Source organism: Anolis sagrei, chromosome Y (genome assembly GCF_037176765.1).
Source record: "Anolis sagrei isolate rAnoSag1 chromosome Y, rAnoSag1.mat, whole genome shotgun sequence".
Taxonomy (NCBI): domain Eukaryota; kingdom Metazoa; phylum Chordata; class Lepidosauria; order Squamata; family Dactyloidae; genus Anolis; species Anolis sagrei.
This window is the reverse complement of record NC_090035.1, coordinates 50488676-50502351: the sequence shown is the minus strand read 5'-3', so window position 1 is coordinate 50502351 and position 13676 is coordinate 50488676.

The following is a 13676-nucleotide window of genomic DNA, read 5'->3' as shown; positions in this document are numbered from 1 at the left end:
CCTAACATTCCTTTAAGATTGTGTAGGGTTTACTTCAACAAGATAGTCAGCCAGAAATATAGGTATTCCCCAGAAGTAAGAGGGTTATCCAGAAAGTAAGGTCACAAGGCATGTGGCTCTCATGGAGAATGTTCTTGGGGGATGTTGGTATCACTGCTGTGTTGCGGGAAGACAGCAAAAGTGAACGAGCAGTGCCAGTCATCAGTAGCTCATCGACTGGCATTGTGGTGAAGGTTAGAGATGAGTGTCCTTATTCTGTTTCCCTCCAAGTGCAAAGAATGTGCTCTAATGCGCTACCTAAATACTAAGGACATGAAATTGTTTCAATTTATGGAGGATGTAATGTCAAGACAGAATGTGAGAAAATGTGTATGGAATATATTGTGAGACCATGAAGAAACTTAACAGAGCCATTCAAAACAAACATGATGGGATGCTGATGGCGGGAGTTTGTCTCTTTCATAACAATGCATGTCCGCACACCGCTCATGCAACAAAGGAGTGATTGACTTCATTTGGTTGGGATGTTTTAAGCCATCCCTCTCACAGCCCTGATCGATCTTGCACCCAGTTATTTATTTATTTATTTATTTGCTTTATTTCTATACCGCGTTTCTCAACCTAATTAGGCGACTCAATGCGGTTTTCAACATCTGTTACTAACAACAGTTACTAACATCTGTTCACTAAATTGAAGGAATAGCTGGGTGGAAAACATTTTTTTGATAAGGAGAAGGTGAAAATCCAAGTGATGAAAAAGGCAGAGGGAAACTTCTATGACACAGGCATCAAAAAACTCATCACACGGACAACAAAATGTATTGAACTCAACTGTGATTATATGGAAAAATAATGTACCGGTATATAAGACAACTGGTCATATAAGACGACCTCAAACATTTCCTGCTAAAATATAGAGTTTGGGATATATTCGTTGTATAAGACTATCCCACTTCCAACACACACCAAATAAAATTTTTAAAAGCATCATATTTGATTTCAATATGGTAATTTTCCTATTACTGTACATTCCTTCTCTGCCTCTTAGATCTCACAAATGCGCACCTGCACCACTTCACTGCAGTCTTCAGGAGCGAGATCCGAGAGGCAGAGGAGGAGGTACGGTAATAGGATACAAGGGGGGACCAGACAGGTAAAATAGTTGTTTTTCTGGGCCCAGAGCCATTCTATCTCTTTTTTTCCATGCCCCAGGCACCCAGGATGCCTACAGCTTGCTCTGCCCTTCACTTTCACCTTCCTGGTGGGGCTCCCCTTCACCTCACCATCAGGACCGCATTAAGTGCACGAATCCTGATGAATGGATTTTCTTCTAATGTACTTGTACAGTGTTGCTCTTAATGCTTTCATACAGTCGCTGCATATGGTAGGGACGCAGTCCCTGCCATTTTTGAGCTCCCCCCACAATATGCAGCAACCACAGATTCTCCAATCCAGATTGGAAGTTTCAGCACCCACGTATAAGACTACTCCCGCATATAAGACGTCAATCATGCATAAGGCTACTCCCGCATATAAGACTACTCCCGTGTATAAGACAACCCCTGACTTTTGAGAAGATTATCTTGGGTTAAAAAGTAGTCTTATATGCTGGAATATACGGTAATTCCTATGCTACTATCCATGTAAGTTTGATAAAAATATATTCACTTTTTGTATTTTGTTAAAAATCTGGATAACAGAAATTACAGAAACCCCTGAAAATCCTTTAGTTTCTGAAATAGTAATGATGCAACTGTTTTCCTCGTTCTTCCTAAATGCCCCAAACCAAACTAAATTAGATTTGTAATAACTAGCCTACTGGGAGCCCCCAGCGGCACAGTGGGTTAAGCTGCTGAACTTGCTCATTGAAAGGTCGCAGGTTTGAATCCAGGGAGTGGGGTGAGCTCCTACTGTTAGTGCCAGCTTCTGCCAACCTAGCAGTTCGAAAACATGCAAATGTGATTACATCAATAGATACCACTCTGGTGGGAAGGTAATGCCACTCTGTGCAGTCATGCCGGCCACATGACCCTGGAGGTGTCTACAGACAACACTGGCTCTTTGGCTTAGAAATGGAGATGAGCATCATCCCCCAGTAAGACACGACTGGACTTAATGTCAGGGAAAAACCTTTACCTACCTTTACTAGCCTACTGATAACATGTTAGTGTGAAGGAGCAGAAATGGAACGAGGTCGCTTCTTCGCTTCTGTGGCGAGAGAATCAGCCGTCTATGAAGACGTTGCCCAGGGGACGCCCGGATGTCTTGCAATCCTGTGAGGAGGCTTCTCTCATGGCATGATGTAATTCCTTGGATTTCTCGCCCTCCTTTTGCTGGACTTCCTTCCTTTGCTATCTACATTGTGTGTAGCCTTTTGCGACACTTAACAGTAACCGAGCTGACATTTCCAGCTGCAGTTGTGGCTGCCAGCTCCCTCTCCTCCACCACCACTTCAGGAGTGAGCTCACAATAGCAGAATTAGAAAACAAACAAACAGACACAAATATGTTTGTCTTCGTCATCACATTTTGAAGAGACGTAATAGGCTTGGTCTACCATCAAGAATGCACGAACAGCCAAGAGAATGACTTTTATGGATTTCTCCTGCAAAGGCCTGCATCACAGTGTTAAGTGCAACCTTTTTGCAACCACTGCTTTGGCGTGGGCTGGTCCATGAGGTCACGAAGAGTCGGAGACGACTGAACGAATGAACAACAACAAGCTCTGAATTCTTTCCTTTTCCCACCGACTGCATTGTCTCCTCTGCCCTTCCATTGTGCTCCTCTATTAAAGGCCAGCCTTATAATGCAAAAGCCCACAGCTCAAGTTCTGCCGTTTACTTCCACTGCACATTCACATAGTGCCAAAACCAGACCAAGATATTTTCCTGCTTGAAGCGAAGGAGAAAATAGTTCTCCCTGAAGAAGTTATCACTTCATGGTTCGAGTTCTAGCTATTGCTTTTACTTACTTAGGCAATCCCTCGTTGTGCGAGTAGGATTGTCTTCCAAGCTAGCTATTCCTTCCTCCGTGTTTACACAAAGAACCATTGCTATCCCAGTGAAACTGTAGACTATTCAGTGTTAACGACTGGAAGGAACTGGAAGGAACAGACATGAACCTGTGTCTGCACATCCATACACCTACCTCCATAATGCCTGCCTAAGGTTACTTTTGCCCTCGGGCTAACTTAATTATTGATGACATCTCCTAGCAACTTGGGATCAGAGGTAGTCTTGCATGCCGTTCCACAGAAACAATAGATCAATCCAATTTTGCCCTTTGGAGTGATACTGAAAGTGAAATGGAGTGTATTTCAGCACCATTGCCATCACCTACAGCCATACTGAAAACAGTTCTGTGGCCCATGCAGAATCATAGAATCATACTTGGAACAGATGTCATGGGCCATCTAGTCCAACCCCCTGCCAAGAAGCAGGAAATTTGCATTCAAAGCACCCCTGACAGATGGCCATCCAACCTTTGTTTAAAAGCCTCCAAGGAGGAGTCTCCACCACACTCTGAGGCAGAGAGTTCCACTGCTGAAAGGCTCTCACAGTAAGGAAGTTCTTCCTCATGTTCAGATGAAATCTTTTTTCTTGTAGTTTGAAGCGCCCTTGTTTCCAGGGCAGCAGAAAACAAGCTTGCTCCCTCCTCCCTATGACTTCCTCTCACGCATTTATAAATGGCTGTTATGTCTCCTCTCAGCCTTCTCTTCTGCAGGCTAAACATGCCCAGCTTTTAAGCTGCTCCTCATAGGGCTTGTTCTCCAGACCCTTGATCATTTTAGTCGCCCTCCTCTGGACACATTCCAGCTTGTCAATATCTCGCTTCAATTGTGGTGCCCAGAATTGGACACAATATTCCAGGTGTGGTCTGACCAAGGCAGAATAGAGGGGTAGCATGACTTCCCTGGATCTAGACATTATGTTCCTATTGATGCAGGCCAAAATCCCATTGGCTTTTTTTTGCCACCGCATCACATTGTTGGCTCATGTTTTAACTTGTTGTCCACGAGGACTCCAATATTTTTTTCACACATACTGCTCTCGAGCCAGGCATTGCCCCCCATTCTGTATATTTGCATTTCATTTTTTCTGCCTAAGTGGAGTATCTTGCATTTGTCACTGTTGAACTTCATTTTGTTAGTTTTCTAATCTGTCAAGATCGTTTTGAATTCTGCAATGTAATGCTTTAAACAATGAATAATATGAGCTAAGGAATGAACACTGGGAAGCTCCCCGCAAATGTTCTAGGAATTCAACCACAATTCCTACAACCCCCAAGATGGTCGGTGTCCTTTTTGGTAACTGTAAAATGATCAAACTTATCTAGCAGTTGCAGTGGTTGCCATTGTTCCAAGTTTTACAATCCAATGAAGGGCGCTCATTAAAGATTTTTCCTGACCCATTTATCATAGGTCAATGAAACTGCACATGTGTAATAATATAGGTCTCTACAGGTGACATGCCAATATACAACTCAGAACTGATATTACAGGTGCTGAAGTGGTGTGAGGTTTGAGAATGGACCCAATGGAATATAGAGGAGTCCTCAAGTTCCTTTCCTTGAAAGGCCGCACACCAAAGGAGGTTCAATGAGATGAAAGAGGTTTGTGGTGAGGATTCCCAATCATAAGATGGAGTAAAGAACTGACAGCATCAAATCAATTGTGGTCAGAAGGTTCTTGTGGTTTTTTTCGGGCCATTGGGCCATGTTCTAGAGGCATTTCTCCTGACGTTTCGCCTGCATCTATGGCAAGCATCCTCAGAGGTAGTGAGGTCTGTTGGACAATGGGTTTATATATCTGTGGAATGGCTGGGGTGGGGCAAAGAGCTCTTCTCTGCTGGAGCTAGCTGTGAATGTTTCAACTGACCACCTTCATTAGCATTTGAAGGCCTGGCTGAGCCTGGGAAAATCTTTTGTTGAGAGGTGTTAAGATGTGCCTGGTTGTTTCCTCTCTGCTGTTTTGCTGTTGTAATTTTAGAGTTTTTTAATACTGGTAGCCAGATTTTGTTCATTTTCATCGTCTCTTCCTTTCTGTTGAAATTGTCCATATGCTTGTGGATTTCAATGGCTTCTCTGTGTAGTCAGACATGGTGGTTGTTGGTGTGATCCAGCATTTCTGTGTTCTCAAATAATATGCTGTGTCCAGGCTGGTTCATCAGGTGCTCTGCTATGGCTGACTTCTCTGGTTGAAGTAGTCTGCAGTGCCTTTCATGTTCCTTGATTCGTGTTTGGGCGCTGCGTTTGGTGGTCCCTATGTAGACTTGTCCGCAGCTGCATGGTATACGGTAGACTCCTGCAGAGGTGAGAGGATCCCTCTTGTCCTTTGCTGAACGTAGCATTTGTTGGATTTTCTTGGTGGGTTTGTAGATTGTTTGTATGTTGTGTTTCCTCATCAGCTTCCCTATGCGGTCAGTGGTTCCCAGGATGTATGGCAGGAACACTTTTCCTCTGGGTGGATCTTCATCTTTACTCTTGTGGCTTGTTCTTGGTCTTGCAGCTCTTCTGATGTCTGTGGTGGAGTATCCATTGGCCTGGAGAGCCCAGTTGAGGTGGTTCAGTTCATCTTAGAGGAGGTGGGGTTTGCAGATTCTATTTGCATGGTCTGCCAAGGCTTTAATGGTGCTTCTTTTTTTACTTGGGTGATGGTTGGAGTTTTTATGTAGATATCTGTGTGTGTGGGTTTTCTGTAGACGGTGTGACCCAATTGTTGATCTGGTTTGCGGATAACTAGGACATCTAGAAAAGGCAGTCTTCCTTCATTTTCTTTTTCCATTGTGAAGTGGATTTTATAAGTTGCTTACCTATAACTGTAGTTTCCTGAGTAGTCACCTGTGAATTCGTACACTTGGTATTCCTGCGCATGCGCAGACAGCTTCTAGAAAAGAAAGTAACACTTCAGACCCGGCTAAGCCCGCCCACCTCCCTCGAGTATAAGTACCCCGTGGGCGGGGTTAGCCAGCAGTTCTCTTCCGCCGCAAAGCAGCCAGAAGGTGTGACATGACTCAAGGGGAGGATGGGCAGGTGTGTACAAATTCACAGGCGACTACTCAGGAAACTACAGTTACAGGTAAGCAACTTATAATTTCCTGTCGTAGTCACTGTGAATTGTACACTTGGTAGATTAGCGAGCTAACTAAATAGGAAGGTGGGACTCATGCCACCACTGAGAATAAGACAGCTCTACCAAACTGAGCATCCCTCTTAGAAACAATATCCAACTTATAGTGAGATACAAAGGAAAGTGGCGAAGACCAAATGGCTGCTCGACAAATGGCATCTAACGGGACACCCCTCCAGAAAGCGACCGACGTAAAGACCGATCTAGTCGAGTGACCCCTGATGGGAAGGGGAAGTTCTTTTCCAGCCATGCGGTAGGAAAGTTGTTCATTGATACGATCCAGGAAGCTAATCTCTGTGAAGAAACAGGCAAACCTAACACATCAGAACGGTAATTAACAAATAACTTGGGGGACTTCCTGAGGGAGGATGTCCTATCCATATAAAAGGCAAGTGCTCTATGGACATCAAGCAGGTGCAATTTTTTTTCTAAAGGAGTGGTGGGATTTTGAAAAAGGAGGGCAGAACCACCTCCTGCAAAACATGAAACTGCGTAGAGACCTTAGGCAAGAAGGCTATATCAGTCCTCAGGACAACCTTGTCTGAATGGAATCTGAGGTAAGGAGGATCTACTCTAAATGCACACAGTCTGCTGATCACTCGTGACAGCTGGGTGAGTAGAGGGAACCAAGGTTGTCTGGGCCACCATGGAGTCACCAAGATACAGTGTGCATTGTCCCTGAGGATTTTTGCTGCCACCCTCAACAGAAGGGGAAATGGGGGAAAGCATAGGTTGGATGACTCGTCCATGTGTATAGGAAGGCGTCTCCCAGGCAGCCCCCCTTCGGAGAGGAGTGAGTCCTGGAGCAGAACAGGGGTCATTTGGCGTTGAGCTGTGTTGCGAAGAGGTCTATCTCGGGAGCGCCCCAGGCCAGAAAGAATCTCTGGGTTTCCGCATTGTTGAGGGACCACTCGTGGTGGGCAAATGGGTTGCGGCTGAGCGCATCTGCTAACAAGTTCTGTTCCCCCGGTACGTGTGTTGTCATCAAATGGATTCCCCTGTCTATACACCACTCCCAGATCTGTGTAGATAGGGCTAAGAGCGTTCGAGAGTGGGTAATACATTACCATGGTGTTGTCGGTTAGAACATGTATTACCTGTGCTGTTATTACCCTTTCGAAGGATTTTAGAGCATTTTCGACTGCCATGAGCTCTACAATGTTTATGTGAAGTGTGGCGTCTTGCTCTGACCACATCCCGTGAGCGACCAGGCCCTGGGAGTGTGCGCCCCACCCCGTCAGTGACGTGTCTGTGGTGACTATTCTTGTGGCAATAGGGGTGTGGAACGGTAGCCCCAAACATGTCCAGGTTGGGTCCAGCCACCATCGGAGTGAGGAGCAGACCCAGTGGGGAGGGGACAATCTGGTGGATGGGTTGTCCAACAAGGGATTGAAATTGGACAGGAACCAAAACTGTAGTGGTCACATGCGTAACCTGGCATGTCTGATGACTGACGTAGTGGATGCCATGTGTCCCAGCAAAATCTGTAGTTCTTTGGCCAACACCAGGGTTTCTGTCATGACCCGCTGCACCAGTTCTCGAAGGTAGACGAAGCGGTCCTCCGGAAGGAAGGCTCTCTCGCAGATGGAATCCAGAAGAGCCCCGATGAACTGGATATGCTGGGTTGGCACCAGTACGGACTTCTCCCGTTTGAGGATGAGGCCTAAAGACTGGAGTAGAGATAAAACCATGGAGATATGTGTTTGAAGTTGTCTGCGGGAGCTAGCTACTAGATGTCAATCATCAATGTAAGGGAAAACCGTGATCCCTCTTGTTCTAAGGTGTGCAGCAACCACCGCCATACACTTAGTAAAAACCCGTGGGGCGGTAGAAAGCCCAAAGGGTAGTACATTGAAGCAGTAGGTCTGTCCCTGGACTGAGAATGAGAGGAATCTGCGGTGGTGAGGGGCAATAGAGATGTGGAAGTATGCATCTTTAAGGTCTATAGTAGCGGACCAGACACCTCCAGACAGGAGAGGGGTTATGGAGGCGAGAGACACCATGCGAAATTTCTTTGGCTTAATGTGTTTATTTAGTGCTCTTAAATCCAAGATGGGACGCAGCCCACCGCCCTTCTTAGAAACAAGGAAATAACGGGAGAAGAAGCAGAATGGAACAACAGTAGGGTCAACAAGGGAGATAGCCCCTTTCTTTAACAGCATGTCAATCTCTTGCATCAACTGTGATGAAGGTTGGGTATTAAAAATGCCAACTCTGGGGTGATCTTCAAATTCAATGATATAATCCCTCGAAATGATGGACAACACCCATGTATACGAGATAATTTCAGCCCATGTAGAGTAGTAAGTGGAGAGCCTATCCTTGAAACTGGGTAGTGGCCCTGCTGAACGCCCTGAGTCAGGCTTAATCGGGCAGTTTAAGGGTTGGGCATTGTAGTGCGAATGAACCTGGGAAGAGCAGTGAACTGGGGAGGGTTCTGCTTCCATGTTTAGGTATTGAGCATCAAAGACGCTTCTTGGAGACGCCTACAGGCTTATTCTTTCCTTTGAAGGGTTGGGACCTTGGCTTCTGAAAATATGGAGTTCGTCTTTCTCCCTGGAATCTGAATTGGCCCCCTGACCTATTCCTATAGGAACCCGTGAAGGAGCCGCCAGACGGGGAAGGCTGCCACCTGCTCTTTTGTTGCTGGTAGGGTTGCCACGTGTAGCCGAATTTAAAGGCAGATTGCCTAACATCTTGTTTTTGCTTGAGATTTTCATCTGTATTGGGGTTGAACAATCCCTCTTCGTGGAAGGGAAGGTCCTCGGCCAGGGCCTTCCCTTCCTCGGAAAGGTTAGAAGCCCTTAACCATGCATGCCTCCTTAGGGATGTGGCGGTAGCAAACAGGTTGCCAGATGTTTCCACCATATGCTTCGCGAAGTCCTTTTGCAGTTTGGACAACGCCAAAGCTTCGGTTTGCAATGTCCTGGGGAGAATCATCCACAGGCAGGGCGTCAATGTAGGGTAGCATTCAGTTCCAGAGAAATGTCTGGTACCCACTCATATATGTCGCATAGTGGGCCATGCGAGTGAACAGGCTAGCTGAGAGGTAAGCCTTTCCCCCCAATGTGTCCAGCTTCCTGCCCTCCCTGTCGGGTGGAGCTGTGAGGGAGTTTCTGGGGCGTTTAGATTTTGTGACTTCTGCCACCACAGTGTTTGCTCTGGGGGGCGCTGCGACCCATTTTGCTGTGGACATATCAATCTTTGCTCAATTCTTCACAGATAAAATTGCGCAGATTCGGTCGGATTTTGACGTCATATTAACAGCGGTCTCTGGGGATGTAACGCAAGCATCTGCTTGTCCGGTTTTGTTGGATTCATTTCAATTGGTTCAGCTTGAGGATGTGGACAGGATCCTTGGAGAGGTGCGACCTACCACATGCATCTTGACCCCTGTCCATCCTGGCTGATAAAAGAAGCCAGAGGGGGTTTGGCAAAGTGGGTGACGGTGGTGGTTAATGCCTCCTTACAGGAGGGAAAGTTTCCAGCGAGCTTAAAACAAGCTATCATAAAACCGCTGTTGAAGAAACCATCACTGGATCCCACTCAATTAGACAACTATCGGCCAGTTTCCAATCTCCCCTGCTTGGGCAAAGTCATGGAAAGTGTGGTGGCAACACAACTCCGGGGATTTCTGGTAGACATTGATTATCTAGATCCAGCACAGTCAGGCTTTAGGCCGGGACATGGAACTGAGACAGCCTTGGTAGATGATCTTCACCGGGAGCTGGACAGGGGGAGTGTGCCCCTGTTAGTTCTGCTGGACCTCTCAGCAGCCTTCGATACCATTGATCACGGTATCCTTCTGGGGTGCCTCATGGATATGGGGCTCGGGGGCACTGCTCTGCAGTGGCTCCAGTCCTTCCTTGAGGGACGGTCCCAGAAGGTGTTATTGGGTGACACCTGTTTGGCCCCACAGCCGTTGTTGTGTGGAGTCCCACAGGGTTGAATCCTGTCCCCGATGTTATTTAACATCTACATGAAGCCACTGGGGGAGATTATTCGGAGTTTCGGAATGAGATGTTATCTCTATGCAGATGATGTCCAAATCTGTCACTCCTTCTCACCTATCACTGAGGAGGCTGTCCAGACATTGAACCAGTGCTTGGCTGCTGTTTCGGACTGGATGAGAGCTAACAAATTGAAATTGAATCCAGACAAGACAGAGGTCCTACTGGTCAGTCGTAAGGCCGAACAGGGCACAGGGTTACAGCCTGTGTTAGATGGGGTTACACTCCCCCTGAAGACGCAGGTTCGCAGCTTGGGAGTGATCCTGGACTCATCGCTGAGCCTGGAACCCCAGGTCTCAGCGGTGGCCGGGAGAGCTTTTGCAATTAAAACTTGTGCGCCAGCTGCGCCCGTACCTTGGGAAGTCGGATCTGGCCACGGTGATCCACGCTCTTGTTACATCCCGGATAGATTACTGCAACGCACTCTAGGTGGGGTTGCCTTTGAAGACTGTTCGGAAACTTCAATTAGTCCAGTGTGAGGCAGCCAGATTGCTCACCGGAGCGTCATACAGGGAACATACCACCCCCCTGTTGTGTCAGCTCCACTGGCTGCCAATCCAGTTCCGAGCACAATTCAAAGTGCTGGTTTTGACCTACAAAACCCTATACGGTTCCGGCCCAGAGTATCTGTCCGAATGCATCTCCCTCTATGTCCCACCTCGGAGTTTATGATCCTCCGTGGAGGCCCTGCTCTTGGCCCCACCTCTATCACAAGTGAGGCTGGCGGGGATGAGGAGCAGGGCCTTCTCGGTGGTGGCCCTTCACCTATGGAATTCACTCCCCGGGGAAATTAGATCATCGCCATCCCTCCTTTCTTTTAGAAGGAAATTAAAAACATGGATTTGGGACCAGGCATTTGGGCAATCTGGCAGATAAATAAAGGATAACGACGACTGATAGGAATGGAAAATGTGGAATGAAATTATGGACTCTGAGTTGTGAACGTTGAGCATAAGATTGGTTTTTATTGACTGTGATTGATTGTTTTTAACTGTTAAACTGTTTTAACTGCTGTCTATTTTTATCTGTATTACTGTGTAGACATCAAAATGTGCCTTTTTGTAAGCCGCCCTGAGTCCCCCCTTGGGGGTTGAGAAGGGTGGGGTAGAAGCACACGAAATAAATAAATGCTATTCTTCTTATTATTATTTTGCATGTTCCAATAGTGCAATGAGCCAAACTGCATGCTGCCACTGGCTCTCTCCTCTGCCCCCCTTCTCTTTCCCCTGGATGTTTGATATTGGAAAAGCACAACACAAATGCAAACACCTTTGCATGGAGCCAGTGGGCCACAAGACCATTTGGAGGGTGAGATGCACATCAATTCCTTAAGATTCCAGCCCAGAACCTGAGACCTGGCAACCATGAAGTAAATTACATACGCACATCCATTTCACAATCTAATGACGTGCATGCACAAAACTTCCTGTTCTTGTTTTTGTTATCATGTCAGAAGTGGCTTGGGAATATACTGCAAGTTGCCTCTGGTGTGAGAAAATTGTCTGCAAGGATGTTGCCCAGGGGATGCCTGGATTTGTTACCATCCTGTGAGAGGCCTCTCATGTTTCTGCACAGGAAGCTGGGGCTGACCGACGGGAGCACACCCCATCTTGGATATTCAAACCGCCGACTCTCAGGTCAGCAGTTCAGCCGGCACAAGGGTTTGACCCATTGCGCTACCTCAGCTCCTAACTCCAACAAGAAGGATTATAAGCTTGGGGAAAATGGGAGGCCTTTTGAAAGAGCTATAACAGAGCCCTTGACTAGCAGACTCATCCCTCTCTCAAGTAATAGTCATGGCTGGAATTCACGAGGGCAGTAGTAACGCATTATGTTAGGAAATTACAAATGCCATGTCTGGAGATATGCACTTGTGACTGTTTCATATTCACAATCCTTATGCAATCCTTGAAGTTGATAGGGGTCTGCTCCCATTAATTGGAAAGTAGAAAGTGGATATTCCTTTTCTCTAGGCATGAGGGGGAATTTATTGCAAATTGTTCTTTTTGTATTAAAGTATAGTCTCATCTTAGAGTCTCATCTCACTCTTCATATTTGTGCATGAAGAATGCACGAAGACCACTTTGCAAGTGGCCTAAGAGATGTTTGCAAACACCTATTTCACTGAAAGAGGAAACTTTTCTCCCACTGGCAAAAGGCGATGCCATTCGCACGAGCACAAGACTATTCGCTAAATGAAAAATTCAATTCAGCTTGATAAATCTTTAATGGGAGTTGGATCCCCTTTTCCAGACGTAAAACTTGTCTCTCCAAAACGAGAATGAAGTCAAGAGAGGGGGAAAGGGAGAATGTGAATAACGGTGCCCGCTTTATTGCCTCATGTGGTGCAGAAGTATGTCTTCAAACTACAAGAAAGGAGATTCCATCTGAACATGAGGAAGAACTTCCTGTGAGAGCTGTTCAGCAGTGGAACTCTCTGCCCTGGACTGTGGTGGCACCGGCTCCTTCTTTGGAAGCTTTTAAACACAGGCTGGATGGCCATCTGTCAGGGGTGCTTTGAATGCACTTTTCCTGCTTCTTGGCAGGGGGTTGGACTGGATGGCCCATGAGGTCTCTTCCAACTCTATGATTCTTACTTACTTGTCCGAGGATGATGGTCTTCCAAGTGTAGTATCCTGGCGGTGGGTCCATATGTGACTGTGGAGCCCTATTCTTGATCTGCATCTTCTCCCGCATTGAGGGCATTGTTTTCCATGTGGAAGGCAATCCCGGCCAGGGTTGGTTTGATGCGCCTTCCTCTTGGCAGTTTTCTCTCTTTCACCCTCTATTTTTGCCTCTTCAAATTCTACAGCACTGCTGGTCACAGCTGACCTCCAGATGGAGCCAGGGCTTCCCAGTTCTCAGTGTCTATGCCAGAGTTTTTAAGGCTGGCTTTGAGCCCTTCTTTAAATCTCTTTTCATGTTCTCCAACATTCTGTTTTCTGTTCTTGAGTTCGGAATAGAGCAATTGCTTTGGGAGACGACAGTTGGGCATCCGGACAATGTGGCCAGTCCAATGGAGTTGATGGGGGAGGACCATCGCTTTAATGTTGATGATTCTATGATTGGAGTACAACCCTGGAGACCAGGGTTTGAATTCCTATTCTGCCATGGAAGCCCATGCTCAGAATTCTTGCCTGAAACTGCTGAAAAATACTGTTAGTATGGACAAAACTGACCTAGATAAACTTATGGTCTAACTTTATTTAAAGATTTTTCATACCTTTTGGGGATATTATTAAGTTGCCACTCCACTCCTCTAGAGATACAAGGGGCATTCATTAAAGATATCCCCTGACATATTTCTATTTATTACAGGATGCTGAAACTGCAGATGTGTAATGATATAAGTCTCTATAGGTTACGTGCCAATTTACAACTCAGAACTTATAACAGTTTTGATTGTACAGGTGCTGAAGTGGTGTGAGATTTGGTAATGGGCCCAGTGGAATGTAGAGCAGTCCTCAAGTTCCTTTACTTAAAAGGCTACACACCAAAGGAGATGTTTAATGAGATGAGTTTTATAGTGATGAATCCCCA